Source organism: Grammomys surdaster, unplaced genomic scaffold, assembly GCF_004785775.1.
Source record: "Grammomys surdaster isolate TR1022 unplaced genomic scaffold, NIH_TR_1.0 363, whole genome shotgun sequence".
Taxonomy (NCBI): Eukaryota; Metazoa; Chordata; class Mammalia; order Rodentia; family Muridae; genus Grammomys; species Grammomys surdaster.
This window is the reverse complement of record NW_021604782.1, coordinates 3,111,992-3,117,895: the sequence shown is the minus strand read 5'-3', so window position 1 is coordinate 3,117,895 and position 5,904 is coordinate 3,111,992.

Below are 5,904 nucleotides of genomic sequence, written 5' to 3'. Positions count from 1 at the left end.
GGACCAAATGACTTCAGTTAAAATAAAAACATTAAACATTTTTGAGTGACCTTCCTGCCTACAGTGTATGAGCCACAAGATAACAGTTAAAAATAGCTGCATGTCTCTGTGGGATTCTACCTCGGCTGTCAAATAGAACTGTAGATAAATAAATTATCTTGTTGAATGGATGATTTATGACCCCTTTTTATGGTTTTGGTGTGAGATTTATCTGTATCAGTTATTTGCTAGTTGATGGCTCTGCTTCTTCATGAGACATGCATCCATATCAAATGTAGTTCTGACATCAATTCTGGAAAGAACTCTTATCAAATTCAAGTTTCATTAAACCATATAAGCTTATAAATAGAGTAGTAAGGGGTGGTCAGGCCAAAGCATACTACTCTTGGTATGCTTATAACTGGAACTTGACTGAACAGAGAGCGTGGTAATCCTACTCCTTGCTGGCAAGCTGGTCAAGGCTGTCGAGGAGCCTCAGTTGTCTGGTTTCGCTAGGAAGACAGGACATCAAGTAGAGTTTCTTTTCTTGTAATTTCTCTGAAATGTTTGTTTCTATTTGGAACTGCTGTCAGAAAACAATTATGTTATGCAGATGTTAAAGTCATACATTTGGCTTTCTACATCCTTGAGATGATTGTTGACAAATAATTTTACTTGTAAATTTTTTTATGTGATCCTGTACTTTGGAATAAAGATAATATGTGTGGAGGCCATTATTTGTATATTCCTTTGACGAAAGAATAATTCCTTTAAGGGAAGTACTTTTGAATGTTTGACCCTTTAAAAGAGCGCTGTGTCAAATACCGTTATGTTGAAAAGCTGTCCTGTATCTATGTTTTTCTTTCTAAGATAAGGGCTCATCACTTGTCTTGCTAAACAAGAAAAAGATTGGGACTACGGATAGTCCATAACAAGTGGTTTTCCTGTAGGACTTGGTGTTATGGACAATTCATACATTATCCTTTGAAGTAGTATTGTTTTCCTTTTGTTTCCATTAATTTATTTACTTTTTCACTTTACATTCTGATAGCAATCCTCCCTCTCTTCTTAGTCTCCCCAGTCCCTCCTCCTCCCTTCTCCTCTGAGAAGGGGGAGGACCCCTGGGTACCAACTCACCCTGGCACAAGTCACTGAAGGACTAGGCAATCCTCTCTCACTGGGGCAAGACAAGGCAGCCCAGTTAGGAGAACAGGATCCATAGGCAGGCAACAGAGTCAGGGACAACCCCTGCCCCCGCTCTAGTTGTTAGGGGACCCATATGAAGACCAAGGCGTACATCTGCTATGTATATGTGGGGACCTAGGTCTAGCCCATGTAGAAACAGTATTTTTCAGTACTTATCTGTTTCAATGATTTGTGTGAAGTCATCATAGTATATCTCTTTAGTGGATATTTACAATTATAGTATTTTAAAAGAATTTTCATTTATATTTCAATTTTTATGTTTTTATAATTAATTAAATATGTAAAAGAAAAGTGGAAACAATATTCATCATTTTGTTTACAAAACCAAAACTGAAACAGAAGAACTTCTTCAAAAAAAGTGTTCAAAAAATAACCATATCTTTCCTGAAATTTCAAATTTTTTTATATAAATATAAACTTATATCAATAAAACAAAAGCACAATTCAAAGAAGAGAAAATGAGGCAGATTCCTAAATAAGAACTATTAAGTCAGCAAACCCAACTCATTCTGCTTATTTACTTGGTGTGAGTGTGTGTGTGTGTGTGTGTGTGTGTGTGTGTAGCACCTTTATCCACTGAGCCATTTTACTGGTTTAAAAACCTTATTTTAAATGGTCGTGCAATGTAATTGGGCTTATAGCAAGTAGACATTGACATTTGTTTGTAGTGTATATATATTAAGAATTTTCTCCATTTTAATTTATGAGATAGAAAAGTATACTTTAAAATAAAACTTTTGTGGGGCACATATGGATGAATAATTTGGTTTTATATGATTAACCTCTATGTTTCAGCTTTAATGTGACAGTTTGAGAAAATAGTGACTAAGGCAATTTCATGACTTTGATTTGCTCTGATTTGATGGCTCTAGAGAATTTATTTAAGTAGCACTGGGTAGAATTTAGGTGGAAATAAGGAAAGAAAAATGATTGACAAAACCTCTGTTCTTAGACTCCAGCTTTAAAAGGCTCACTTTTTTTATTTTAATTATGTGCATGTGTGTTTATCTGTGTGCATGTGCATTCAGGTGTGTGAGGAGACCAGATGTAGGCATCAGACTTCTGGAGGTGGGGTTGAGAGTCACCTGTCACTGGTGTTGGGAACAGAACTCAGAAGGAGCAGCAAGAGCTCGTAACCACTGAGCTATCCCTCTTGCCTCACAGGTTTTTTTTTTTTATCAATAATATTTCTTTAAAAATGTCATAACACTGTAGCACTATGGTCTTTAGAAGCAAGCTTAGTTATGCATTGGCTGGAATTGACATAGTGGCTGAGGATCAATTTCTTGTGATCAAAGATGATCAGTGATCTTCGCTGACAGTCAGGGATTCTCAGTTTTGATTTGTTTCCTCTTCAGAGTGGCTGTGATTTTTCTCTGATTCTGCAAAACTTTGGTTAGGTCTGTTTTACTTGGTTCTGTCTGCAGCACTCAAGTTATCAAATTGTGCTCATTATTTGGATGAAGCAGCTCAAGTAAGAGGGAACACTGTGAGTAGCTGTGGTGACTGGGTGGCGGAAGTGTGTGAGTCCTGGACCGCAAAGACATGTAGATCACCCCGGGGAATGCAAGTGGGTGAAGCTTTCATACCCACTCATCTCTGTGATGTACTTCTGCTCAGATGAACTCTTCAGATAGTCTGATAGGATGAAATAGGATAGATTGCAAATTTTCTTGTAAAAATTACTAAAAAGGCTAAACTGATGGATAACATAGTTTCTACTGACAACTTAATATTTTCTAAATTTATTGCGAGTTTCAAAATACAACCAACATTTACAATAGCTCAGAGGTCCCAAGTTGAAGTGGTAAATAGTTTTTAGGTTAGTCATGCAGTGAAATGAATTTTTCTTCTGTTACTAACTTATGCATTAAGTGACCTAACAAGTAAAAAAAAAAACAAAACAAAACCTTTGCAATAGTGCCAGGAAAGCCATGGAGTATGATTGTTGCAAATAACCAAGTATTAGTACCCCTTAATTTTTTTAGTATAGAATAGAGTTTATTTAGAGCGTTTCGAGGGGAGTTTAGGGGGTAGTACAGAAAGAGAGAGAGAGAGAGAGAGAGAGAGAGAGAGAGAGAGAGAGAGAGAGGTATTGTATAGTAGAGGGTAAGGTAAGCTAGGTCTTGAAATCTTTTGATTGGTTGTTAAAGATATAGCTAATTGACTTAGTCTAATTAAGTCTTTGGGGTATTGCTCTTGAAGTTCCAAAACTTTTGTGCATCTTTACCCTGAAGCAATTTAAAATTATGGCTTAAAAAAACTACACTATTCCCCAAGAGCAAGAAGTATTTAAATTACTTGACTGAGTCTAAGGAAGATTCTTTGGAGACTTTCCTGGGCCTTACAGTGGGCAGTGTGAAATGTGCTGTGTTCTTGAACCGAGCTGCCCAATATTAAAATGTGCACCGTTTGAGTTTTAAGTAGCAACAACAAACTGTATTCCCTTTGGAAGGATATTAGACTGTCCTAGAAGTGTTTGAAGTAATTCAGAAATGTCTTTTGTAAATTATCTGTGCCAATGTTTTCCAGGTAAATTGTCTTGTTACATCAAAGCTCTCCCAGTAGAAACTGCTTCTTTTGGAAGATATCAGACTCATGGGAAACTTTGCAGAATAGACTGGAAGTAGAAAATCATGGGAAGATAGTCTGACACTTGTTGCAAGCTTTGAGGTAAGTTGTCCCTGTCTCAGAACCTGCCAATCATTAACAAGAGAGGGTGTCTTATGAACTGAGTTGAAATAAATCCTGTGCTGTAAGGATGGAGCATTTCTTACCAGGAAAAGTGTCTATCAAATAATAATAAAAAAAACTTCAGGAGAACTTTCTTGAATGTAGTTAAAATGGAGAAAAAAATTACTATCGCAAAATCCTGTTGTTTGAACACTGAAAACTGAAATCAAATAGATATTTGGGGTTATAATTTCTAACTTAAATAGAAATTCCTTTGGTCAAAATACAGTTACCTGATTTTTACTTCATTATAACTATCTATGGATCTGAGAGTTCCCTCTCCTTTTGTTCCAATGAGATTGTTGAACATTTGCTATTGGCTTGATCCGGTGTGAAATGGGATGTTGTATTGAAGGTCAACGTTTACAGTGATGACCTCACAGCAGCAATTCGCTGTTGTTTGGTTTGGAAACAGACTGTCAACTGAGAATGGACAGCATTTTGCCTTGGACTCTGGTTTGTATCCCCTACCTGAGAGAGCAACTTAGGATGCCTCATTTTGTTCTTCAATACATCTTTGAATTTGGCAGTGTGTAGGGAGGGGTAGGAGGAGAAAGTTATTAACAGGAAACATCTTGACTTATGTTTACATGAGTATTGGAAGAATGATGTTAAATGAAGATGTAATACTTCTGAATACACCCTAAGTTAGATTTTAGATGAATAAATTTAACTAGCTTCCATTAAAAAAATGTCAGCCTGTGAGCTTATTTGAAAATGATGTGGAATTTTTTAATAATTGTATAACACTATTCACTGCAACCTAAGCCCTTTGGTAGAATTTGTACCCATCTTCATTCATAGATATGATGTAGGTTTAATTAATTAAGAGGGATCAAGACATCTACTTGATAAACTTTGAAGATATTCTTTTAGTAAGGAGGTACTAGAAAATGAAAATAATTTGAAAAAATAAAAAGTTGACTGTAGATGAAGGAAACCAAAATAATTCTCACCACATACTGTAAGCTTCCTATGTGTATTACTTTATCTTCTCAAGAACTTGATAATAAGACTGTTAAAATTCCTGTGTTTAGATGAAGATATCAAAACTAAGGGAAGAGAATTATCTGAAGTCACAAAGCTCAGAAACTGCCAAGTTAACATTTGAATGCATACTCTTTTATGTAGACAAGATCGACTTGACTTTGTAACAAATTGAATGGTGACAGTGGTTAGAAGAATAAGTCTCACAGTGAGATGCTTTCAGGTGCTAAGGAATTGAAATTTGGGAGACTTTGCTTATAAAACATAGCTTCAAAAGCATCTGAGATGCAGACAGAGAAGAACTGTTTAGCTTATAAAAGAATCTCAAAGTAGAAAGGATGACACTGATTGAGATAAGGACAAGATAGAAAAAAAAATTACCCTAATTATGTCCAGAAGCCATTAAAAGTAGTTAAAAGGTGGTTGAAGTAGGTCAAAAGATTCCATTTGGTTCTTAAACTTGTGTCAAGTTCGTGAATAGGAGAAACAATCTGTTATGTGTCTTTTTGTTTCTAGAAATTGTTTCATGAATTAGTTGGAGTACTGCCAATGGATTCTCTGTTCATGTATAAAAATGTCACTGGAGTGTGTGTGTGTGTGCGTGTGTGTGTGTTAATATGTGAGGGAGGTAGAAGAAAGGAGCATGTCTCTAAGGATAATTAGAAAAATGGCCTGTGACTTTGCAAGGAAGGACTCTGGAGGCAAGAGCGAGCACTGCTGATTTCTGTGGTATTTTTTTTCCAGTGGGTATTTTTGATGAATCACTCAGTGAGAAATGTCATGAAACTTTCCTGTTGGTGAATGTCTTTGTTGTTGCAGGCTCTCATTTGGATTTCTTCAGATTAGACCTGGGTAGCTATTAATTAAAAGATGTTTGCTTTAGAAAATGAGAAAATAAGCCATAGGCTAGAAAGCAATATAGGTAAATCACAAATATAACAAAAGACTCAGTTCTCTCTCTCTCTCTCTCTCTCTCTCTCTCTCTCTCTCTCTCTCTCT